The sequence below is a fragment of the Coregonus lavaretus genome (genome assembly GCF_964263955.1).
Source record: "Coregonus lavaretus genome assembly, chromosome: 12".
Classification (NCBI taxonomy): Eukaryota; Metazoa; Chordata; class Actinopteri; order Salmoniformes; family Salmonidae; genus Coregonus; species Coregonus lavaretus.
The window spans coordinates 20306133-20317471 of NC_139999.1; the positions used below are offsets into that span (position 1 = coordinate 20306133).

Consider the following 11339-nt stretch of genomic DNA (forward strand, 5'->3'; position numbering starts at 1 on the left):
TTCCAGCCATCACTGCTGTGTGCCGCAATGTACAGTGTCTGCCAGATGCAATTCTTCTGTTAGTTTTTTTACTTTTCCCAAAGACAGTGAATTACATAAACGGTGGGTGATTAACATTCGACGAGTCAACTTACTTACAACAAACACACGAGTCTGCAGCCGACACTTTCTAAGTGAAGATGTGATAGAGCCTCCGACTCCAGCTGGGCGCAGACGTCTGAAGAAGGGAGCTGTTCCAGTGCTGTTTCAATGGAACCATTGTTCGTGGTTTATGCCACTTCTGCTCTGTTTCAGTGCACTAAAGTACAGGAGGGACAACAGACATGCCACATTCAGAGTAATGGGCAGTCTGATATAGTAATGCAACCAAATGATTGCATATCCCACACCCAGCCACACAGGAACAGTAGCTTTTAACAAGCACAACTGGCTGTGAATCACGCAATGTCATCTGAAATACACAGAAGCATAATTTAATGGGTTTTGAAAGACGAGGGTCTACAGCAGCAGGAGTAGGAGCAAAACTTGTTCTTTCTACTTTTTACTGGTGTAAGCAACTTATCTACTGTCTCGTGTCACTTTTGTGCTTTCTTCATCACTTTCCTACTGTCTTGCACCACTTGGCTATACTGTCTCCCACCACTTACCTATTGTCTTGTGCCATTTACCTACCTTCAAACAGTATTGGCAGAGCAGTAGGTGAGTGATGCAACATTGTAGCCTAGTACCAATAACAACAGTAGAGTGAAGGTTTTGCTCCTAATTCCTCTTGAAAAGTAGAAACATCAAGTACAAAAGCAAGGAAGTTGGGCCATATGTTTATAAAGAAAGAAGTAAAGATGACAGGACAGTTTTGAGTAGAACATCAGCAGTTTGAAGAATAGCTGAGTGGAATATGTTACTGTCATTGCAGTCATCAAGTCAGGAAAAAGTAGTAATCTCATTATTGTTTACATTTCAAACCAAACTCCAATTTGTTTACAACAGACCCAACAACAAAGCATGGCAATTCCCACTCAGCTACCCTGGTTTTTATTAGGCTACCACTGTTCAGCTATCGTGAAAACCACTAGAGTCCTAAAGTGTTCTCTTAGCAATGGCAATCAAAGCTGTAGTAACATTAAACGAGTAAAACATGTGTTGAACGGAACCTTGAACAAGTTCAACAGTACTTTGAAGTGTCACTTAATCTAGACCTACTCTCAGCTGGTGTGGTGGCTTTAGTTTCTTCATTGAGCGGTAGCAGTGGGCTCTCACAGAGATCTCATTTGTAGCCCTGTTTTTACCTGATACTTTCATAAAAGTACAAACACATGAAGTGAAACTTTATTTAAAGCATGATTAACCTGAAGCAGGACGGAGTCATGACTTAAAACACCAAAGCAAGGCTTCTAGCTCAGGCTAGCTAGCGTTAGCATATTACCTTCAAAGTTGCAAAGAAAATAAGAAACGTAAAATTTGAAGCCTTTATCCAGTTTGCTACGTGGTGTCGTACTGGATGTCCGGACGACCCTCCATATATCATTAACAGATACTTTAGGCAACTCCAGCAAACACCTTGTAAACTTAATCTCTGCCATCATAACGGTCTACTGTCACTGTCTAATGTTTTTTTCCGGTAACCGGAAATGCCCAAGCATCCTTACGCCAATGCGGAAGTGATGCGTGCATAGAGCCTATTACCTACTTCGACAGAGGATGCACAAGGGTAACCTCGCACGGAAGCATTTTAAAATCCGCCACACCCCCTTTGAATCAGCTGTTGTTTTCTCGAAGGAGAAAAGCATGCACACATTTAAAAACAATACGCTACTTGTATTGCACAACTAGCTACATTTGTTTTTATTACTTTACATATTTATTCTGAAATTCCACCCCTCAGGGATTCTTAAACTATTTTTTCACAAATATTTTGAAATATATATATTTTTTCTTCATAAAATTCAACTAACTCATTAGCATTTTGCCATGTGTTTCTAGATTCAGAACATAAAACATTTATAAAACAAACATCTAGCACAGCAAATACTTCAATAGTTTAAGCATATGTTGCAGAACAGTGATTAAAATATTAACCCAAAAAATGATTTTAAGGGGGTTAGCATCAGTGACGGAGTTGACAACAGATAGGCCTAATCAAAAATAGACATCTTTGCCTCCAAAAATAAAAGTTCAACACAAACATTTGTAAAATATTGAAAATTATTCATTTTAAAATCACCAATAAAAACATAACCATTCTATCACATCTTTCAGCACTCTGACGGAGTTGACGTTAGACAAAAATCTGAGGTGATGTTTTTTCTTCTTCATTGAAGTGGTATAAAAAGTAGCAATTTAGTTTTTCCTCAGTTGCTTTATGACTAAAACCTAATTGAAATAAACATATTTGAAAATTAATATTCCATCTTAATCTATCAGGTAGATGGAGTTTACAGTTTATGGTTGTGACCATTGTGATATATTGTTTGTTTAAATCTATCAAAAGTAGAGAACTTTACAGACCATGAAGAAGGGGTCGTTATTGTATAGCTGACCCTTATGGTATGGCCAAATCTCAGGAATTTGTTTTTAGGATTCACAGTTTTAAGATGAATATTATTTAATGTCAGAGGGTTATTGCAACAAACTACATAATATTCTTTTTCAGTTACTATATTGCCAGTTTTTAGAATTTGAATCACTTTTTTGCAGAGTTTGAAATTAGGATCCTTTGCTCTAGTCTGGACAATAAAATTTCCGGGCATAGAGCCGACATGGAAATGTACAGTATAATATTTACAAAATTCAAAAAACAAATATTTGCCCTTGTAAAATCCCCCATAATGTATTGTTAAAGGTCCCACAGTAATCCTATTTCCCAAGTAAAAATAGCCTTTGAATTACCAAAACATCACCCATAATACTTTTATGCTATTAAAATGCTCAGAATTGAAGTAATGCGTCTCTCATTTTTCTTTCATCTCTAACTATCAGGAAGCCTGACAGAACAGGCAGCTCACCTTGACAGACGGCTCTTTGAAATGCCCATGTGGTCATTTCCAGGTAACAAGGTAAACAATGGGCAAAATGTCATTGATGACAAGGTAAACAATGGACCACATGTCATTCTGAGCCTAAATAGTATGCCTCCACCCATTTTCTCTGCAAAGTGCTCTCATTTTCAACAGAGCTGATCATTGACATCAGCCAAACAGCAGCAATACACAATTGCATTTCTATTGCTTTGTAACTAATTACATAATACAGTTAGTTCACTGATACACTTATTCACAAGAATGAATAAATCCAGAGTCACCTTGGAAGCTTAGACATAAGAATGTACATGAAAACAGCATACAATAAGTGTACTGGACCATTTATTGGTGACAATATGTTCAGAAATGTATGTATTTATCAGACATTTATTTGATCATTTACAATAGGCCAGCATAGCTGAACTATTGATAAACGTGAACACTCATAAGAAATAAAGGAGAGAAATAATGGTGAGACATCATTTTACATTTTAAAAAATCATTAGAGCCATAAGTATGAGTCATAATACCCATAAAACCTAGCGGTCAAACAAGGAAATGGTTCCAATCATTTTTCCACCATTCATTTTTGAAACACTTAATAAGTGCTGTATTTCGCGTAGGCTTACCCTGGCGTGACATTTTAATAACCGTGTAAATCTCTCTAGGACAAGGTGACTTTTATCAATACATTCACCTGTATTTACCCCCCCAAAATGAAATGCTAATTAGCTGCTAATGTGGCTATCATAAAGAACTACAAATGCCATGATGATCTGGACGAGACTGCCGAATCGAGGCAAAGGTAAGAATCTCGTGATTAACTATCTAATGTTAGCTAAATTTAGTAATGAATAAATTGGCTAAATGTATTTAAATGGACAATTCTGTGAACTGTCTTGTGCCTCCTGTAGCTCAGTTGGTAGAGCATGGCACTTGCAACGCCAGGGTTGTGGGTTCGTTTCCCACGGGGGGCCAGTATGAAAAATGTATGCACTCACTAACTGTAAGTCGCTCTGGATAAGAGCGTCTGCTAAATTACGTAAATGTAAGTTTTAAATTGACACAATACCTGTTAGCAAAGGTGTCAGATGACGTGCAGGAGCTTGCAGGGATTTGTAGTCTTGCATGATGTCTATTTTAATGCTAATTAGCATTTTCGAATCTGCGAGTAAATAGAGCCGAATATATTGATAAACGTAATCTTGTCCGAGAGACATTTACATGGTTATCAAAACATCACGATAGGGTAAGCCTACACGAAACACAGCCCTTATTTTAAGTGTTTCTAAAATTCCCTAAGGGAAAAAAAATGGTGGAAAAACTACTGGAACCATTTCCCTGTTTGACTGCTAGGTTTTATGGGTATTATGACTCATACTGTGGTAGTCTACTAGGCTTATGGCTCTAATGATTTTTTTTATGTCAAATGATGTCTCACACAACTCCTTTCAGGATCCCTCAACCTGACCCATCTTCCTCTACTTTCTTCACTGCCTCAGCATACGACAACTTCTGCACTACTCTAACCCTTGAAACCTCAACCTGCCTTTCTCGCACCGGACATTTCTGATCCCCAGCCCAATGGGCACCCCTACAATTAACACATACCACTACTTTCCCCAATGCTACACATTCCTTTGTCTCATGCCGTTCTGCACACTTCTCACACCTAGGAACCTCCCTCCTACACACTGCTGCCACATGCCCATAAGCTTGACACCTGTAACAACGTAATGTATTCGGCACAAAAGCTCGTACGGGATAACTTATGTATCCTAACATCACTTTGTCAGGCAAAGTCTGCTAAATGAGGTAAATGTAAATGTAAAGACTCAACATCAAAACTCAAAAGAACAGACGACTCTTCTGTTTCACCACTCACGCCACCCTGTCTGCATCGCACCAAACGATGAGCATCAAACACCGGGAATCTTCCCATTCAGTTGGTCAACTTTCACATTTACCACTACCCCAGTAATCACTCCTTTCAATGGTGCCCTTTTCTTGAGAGCAAAACTATTCACATCTCTTGTCCCCATTCGTTTAACGCGGAGCGCCTGCTCCCTCTGACCAGCAGAAACACAAACAATTATCACCAGACTACTTCTGGTTACCTTCACCGATTCCACAGCACCCAACTCTGTTTTCACCCACCCTGAAACCACAAATGGATGAACCAAAAGGCAAGGGTCCACTTTTTCCAAAAATGTCACACCTACCGTCACAGACTCATCTTTATCCTGACCCTCGGTGCAAGCATCAGGCTCCGAGAACTTCACCACACCTACCCCCTCCGATACTTCGCCCTCACTCACTTCCATTTCTCCTCCTTTCTTCGATCCGGCGTACAGCTCACTCTGCTCACACTTTCTACCATTCTTCTTTAACAAACCATGACCCTTTTTCCCACAATTTTTAACCGATTCAAGGTCACCCTCTTCCTCCCTCTCTCTCTTCGACCTCCTCTGCCACACCTCAGTATTCCAAGTATACATCTCCTTATGATAATACTGCACTTCTCCTGACATACATCTTGCTCTTGCCCTCTAAAGGGAAGCCATTTTTGAGTTCTCACCCCTTCCCTCGCTCTTTCGAGAGTCGCTTCTTCTTCTTCTTCTTCTGTGGATTTTATATGGCGGTTGGCAACCAACTTTAAGGTGCATTACCGCCACCAACTGGACTCAAGTATGGACCAGAGACAGTGATGGTCTAAATCCTACCCAATATCTCCCTAAGGAAACAAAATACATAATTAAATACTACATCCCATGAAGATTTCCCCAGCAGTTCAGTTAATCCTGGCTCTTCAGCCCAATTACTCCTCAAATAAAAATAGCAATAGCTCCCTTTCCCTCCCATATTTCTGGCACTGAAATAGAACATGTTCCACTGTCTCCATCTCCTCCTGACAATGATCACACCTCCCAGTCGGATGCTTCCCCACCAATTTCAATGTACTATTGAGCCTTGTGTGTCCCGGTCTCATCCTTGTGATTACACTTTCCTCCCTTCTCTCTCAACCTGAGGACCTCCCTGCCCCGGCCTTTTCCTGGATCTTATACAGGAGTCTTCCCTTTCTCTCCCTGTTCCACACTCTTGCCATTTGTTTTTAACCACTGTTTTTGTTAACCCCTTGGCTTCTGCTTTACTGATTGAAAATTCCATCTCAACATTAGGATGTTTAGGAACCTGCTTGGCGATAACATCCACCTCCTCATTCACGTCTTCTGCCACATGAGCTGTTACCCAGAGGAACATCACAAATAGCCCCATCTGTCTCACCCTATACAAACACTGCAAAACCTCATACAATACATCCTGTCTGCTCTGAGACATAAATTAATTCAAGCTCGTCAGTGCTGCACAGGAGTCAGAGCAGATGACTTCCCTGTCTGGCCACACCTCCTCCACCCACTCTGCAGCCAATAGTATAGCCAACAACTCCATTGTGTAAACAGATAAATGATCCATTGCCCTTTTTTTTCACTGTCACCTTAAACTCAGGAACACTAAAAACTGTGCCTGTCTTCTAGGATCCTTAGATCCATCTGTGAATATATTCAAGAAAGCATAGTATTGTGTTCTTAAATGTTCACTTACAACCAAATCTACTCCTTCCTCAACATCTCTTACCCTCTCAAGCAACCCTAGATCTATCACTGGCTGAGGGAGAAACCAAGGTGGGATAGCAGGAATAACCACAAAGGGACTAAACTCCCTCCCAAATAACCCCATCTCTCTCGCCATACCATTGCCTATCCACCCAAAGCTTGTTTTCAGATTGTGTTCCTGTTCCCAGCGCTCTAGGAGCACCTTTTTTGTAGGATGTGTAACCTTATGTCCTTGTAGATTTACCCAATGGCTAGCTGTTGTCTTCTGAACATTAACGGCATCTCTCCCAACTCTACCTGCATCGCTGCCACTTGGGAGGTCCTGAGTGCTCCACAACATATTCTTAGGGCTTGGGCCTGGATAACATCTAGCTTTTTTAAAGATGTCTGAGCTGCTGAGCCATATGCTACACTTCCAGACAAGCAACTCATCACATTCAATATTTTATTTTCATTTGATAACTACTCTGTTAATATGCTCCGCCCATGTCATTCGAGTGTCAAACCAGACCCCCAGGAAACTAAACCCTCACACCCTCTCCAGATTCCTTCCATACAAGCATATTTCCTCCCCAACCTTCCTTCTAGAAAAAAACACAGGTTGTGTTCTCAACTGAAAGAAGGAGAGTCATTTCACACAAGTGCATTTTGCTTCCTCTCCTCTGTGACCTTTTTCAAAAAGAGGCGAGGACGGAGGACAGAGGAGAGGAGGCGAGCAAACCAATTGAGATTCTCCCCATCTCTGGTGTTATTGTTATGCTAGTGCTGGGTTGCCAGCAAGGGGGCAGGTTTTAGTCAATATTTGGCCTGTCAACGCATTGCACAACAGGATGCTATTTCAGAGATGGTTTATCTGTTATGTTGCTGTCTTGTTATTCTCTATTTAGCACAACTCTACTTGGCTTCTAAGTTAGTTTATTTGGGACAGGCACCGGTTTTGGAACTGGAGGAAGCAATGTTTTTGGAAGCTCAACGACAGACAGCCACAATCCTATGAGGGTTAAATCAAATCAAATTGTATTCGTCACATGCGCTGAATACACGGTAAACTAACTTTACAGTGAAATGCTTACTTAAGAGCACTTTCCCAATAATGCAGAGTTAAAAAGTAAGAAAAATGTGCTAAGAATTTAAAAGGAAATAGTAACACAATAAAATAACAATAGTGAGACTATATACACAAGTAGTACCTGTACCGAGTCAATGTGCAGGGGTATGAGGTAATTGAGGTAATATGTACATGTAGGTAGGGTTAAAAGTGACTAGGCAATCAGGATAGATAACAAACAGGGTAGCAGCAGCGTATGTGAAGAGTGAGAGAGAGTGAATGTGTGTCTGTGTGTGAGTGTGTGTGTGGCGTCAATATGCGCATGTGTGTGTGTGTGTGTGTGTTGGAGTGTCAATGTAGTATGTGTGGGTTGAGACCAGTGAGTGTGCATAGAGCCGGTGCAAAAGAGTCAATGCAAATAAAAAGGGGGTCAATGCAAATAGTCAGTGTAGCCATTTGATTAACTGTTCAACAGTCTTATGGCTTGGGGTAGAAGCTGTTCAGGAGTCTAAGACACTTCTTAGGGCCATCCTCTGATATTGCATGGTATAGAGGTCCTGGATGGCAGGGAGTTTGGCCCTAGTGATGTACTTGGCAATACTCAGTACCTTCTGTAGCGCCTTACGGTTGGATGCCAAGCAGTTGCCATACCAAGCAGTGATGCAGCCACGGTCAATATGCTGTCAATGGTGCAGCTGTAGAACTTTGAGGGTCTGAGGGCACATGCCAAATCCTTTCAACCTCCTGAGGGGGAAGAGGCGTTTTTGTGCTCTCTTCACGACTGTTGATGTGTTTGGACCATGATAGTGATGTGGACACCAAGGAACTTGAAGCTCTCGACCTGCTCCACTACAGCCCTGTCGATGTGGTTAGCACATGCCCCTAATGTTTATTTATCTCAGACCATCTCTGACACTCCATATGACCTCTCCACCACCCACCCACCCACATCCGTCAGACATGATAACTATTACATTTAGCTAAGATGTAGTCTATTTTGTCACAGTTTAGAATTTCCACTGATCCATACAAAAGTGACAGTGATTCCCATTTGAGTAGCTGAGGCAACCCTGGTAAGCCTATTGAATGTGAGACGTGTTCTAGCTCAGACTGGTCTGAATTGTTCTCTGTGTGCCCCCTGACCAAAGGTGCAGCGCAGGGAGGTGCAGGACAATGTGCAGACCGTCCCTAAGGCCTGCTGGAGTGATGTAAGCCTGGCATAACACACTAGAACTGCAAGCCCAGAGAATTATGAACATACTATTGTTCACACAGCTACTGCCTTATAACTACAATACATTTAAGATGCTGGATGGGCAATGAGAAACAATGCTATGTCGGTGTCTTGGAAATGGGAATATCAAATACCTGGATTCCAGGGTCTGATGATATACTTTTCTGTTTATATAGGATGGAAGCAAAGTCTTCACGTCTTCCTGTGACAAGACAGCTAAGATGGGGGACCTTAACAGCAACCAGGCAATGAGGATCGCACAGGTAACGACCTCCTCTTTCTTTTCAACCATGTTGCCCAAACAGACTAGTAGCATAAGGATGATGATAAAATGATCTTGATGAAAACCCATGTTTACCCCCTAGCATGATGGCCCTATCAGGACAATCCACTGGATAAAAGCTCCTAACTACAGCTGTAATATGACAGGCAGCTGGGACAAAACACTGAAGACTGTCATTCTAAACATTTGAGAATCGTCATCTCTCAGAATGTTATGAAATGCACTTTCGAAGTCATTGGTTCTAATTACAAAAGGAGGATGTCAGATGTGATGATCTCCTGCCCTCATCTCTTTGTCCCCCCCCCCCCTCCCCTCCTCAGTTCTTGGATACATGCTCCCCTAGTCCCATAATGTCTCTGCAGATGCCAGACCTGCTGTGTATGCTGTATGTTGCCTTGTCTTTATTAAATAATGTAATGGTGCCTTTTCTTTATGTGAGTAGTTGTCAATTAGTCTTCAAACTAAACAACATAGCATTATCTCTCTCCTTACCATATTTTATATCTCTTTCTCTCTCTTAACCCCCCCCCCCCCCCCCCCCCCCCTCTCTTGCTCTCCCTCCGTCCCTCCCCCTCTACCTCACTCTCTCAGGTGAATGCTATCTCCTTTCACCCTGTCCACGGTACACTGTCCACTGTGGGATCTGACGGACGCTTCAGCTTCTGGGACAAAGATGCCCGCACCAAGTTAAAGACCTCAGAGCAGCTGGACCAGCCAATCACCACCTGCTGCTTCCACAACAACGGCAACATATTCGCCTACGCCTCCAGCTACGATTGGTCAAAGGTGAGATTTATGATTGCACTAAAATCATAAATCTACTGTATGCCTATTGTATTGTCCTAAACCCATTTGTGTTAGCACTCTAATGCAGTCAGTTGCTAACTCATGTCATATCTGAACACCCAGGAGCATGAGTACTAAAAAAACTACATTTTCCTGCTGAATGCTGCTGAGGAGCTGAAGCTTTGGAACAAGATATGGTGAGAGAGGGACAGTTGTTGTCTGTAACCTCAGAGACAATGTCGCCTGATGGGGCTGCCCCCCTTCCTCAGTGCCGTTGTGACACTAGCTGGGACCTTCATCAGCATCCCATGGTTCCTTGAATGCAGGTTCTAGTTTTGCTCTGTTGAAAGTAGTGTGATAGAGGTTTTCAGTGCTGCTGTGTAGTGCTAAGTTTGAAGTTGCATGTGTACTGACTTGAAGTCAGGCTGTCAGTTTTGGTTCAAGCTATGCTGTGCATATAGACTCCCTTAGCCATGAAGGGTCAGTGATTTCCTGAAATGGAGAAGGCTCGCTTTGAGAAGATTTGAGAACTTCTGAATTTGTGGGAAAAATAAGGATTTTCAGTGCATTCCTGCAGTGCATTCCTAAACATCGAGACCTATGCCTTGGCGTGGTTTTGCATTTTGTGCATGGACCAATCAGAGGAGACTACTCGCCCAGTATTGATGACAGCTGTGTGACTATTGGTCTTATGGGGTCATAGTAATGGGGGAGGGGTTACTGTCGGTCATGTTTTTGGTTGAGTTCCTGGCCGACTGGATACGCAGGCATTGCATTGCATCACCCAATGGTTGTGTGCCACGTCATCGACTCTGTAGTCGGGCATCAGATTGCTATGTCATCTGATGTGGTTAGCTGATATCCTATCCAGGCGTTGTAGGATCTGGCATGCGTCTGCAATCTGGTCAGGCAGGAACTCACGGGTTGTTTTATGTCATTAATGTGTGCAGCTATTTGTTTTTATACCGCCTTCCAAAGACATGACGTTGTCATTTGATTTGCTCTCACTTTGTGGTGTAACTCGTTTACGTTTACTACATATCAAATGAGAAATGACTAAATATAAACTGGATACTCAACAAATTTGCCCCACATTTTCTTCCATTTTTGAGGAACACCTTCTGCATAAAATAACATTGATTCTGTTTGACTGAATGTGTGCGAATCAGTATTGTTTGGATTCTCACACATGCAGGATGTATTACTATGAAATTAGGTTCCTGTGAGACCATATTTCTTAAAATGTTGAACTGTTTACTTTTCAGTGCTCTGTAAATAAATATGTATAGCTATGATTAAAACATGAATATATTAACTTCAAACTGGAACCAACATGACCATGATGCTCTTTTATGTC

General features: G+C 41.7%; 1 pseudogene across 1 annotated transcript; it reads left to right on the forward strand.

The window, feature by feature from the left end:
• Positions 1–6399: 6399 nt before the first annotated feature.
• Positions 6400–10183, forward strand: LOC311138358 (mRNA export factor-like; annotated as a pseudogene). Its single transcript has 8 exons — positions 6400–6470; positions 7546–7630; positions 8828–8887; positions 9090–9176; positions 9279–9365; positions 9517–9585; positions 9788–9982; positions 10106–10183. The product of its transcript is annotated as an mRNA export factor-like (transcript).
• The last annotated feature ends 1156 nt before the right edge of the window (positions 10184–11339 follow it).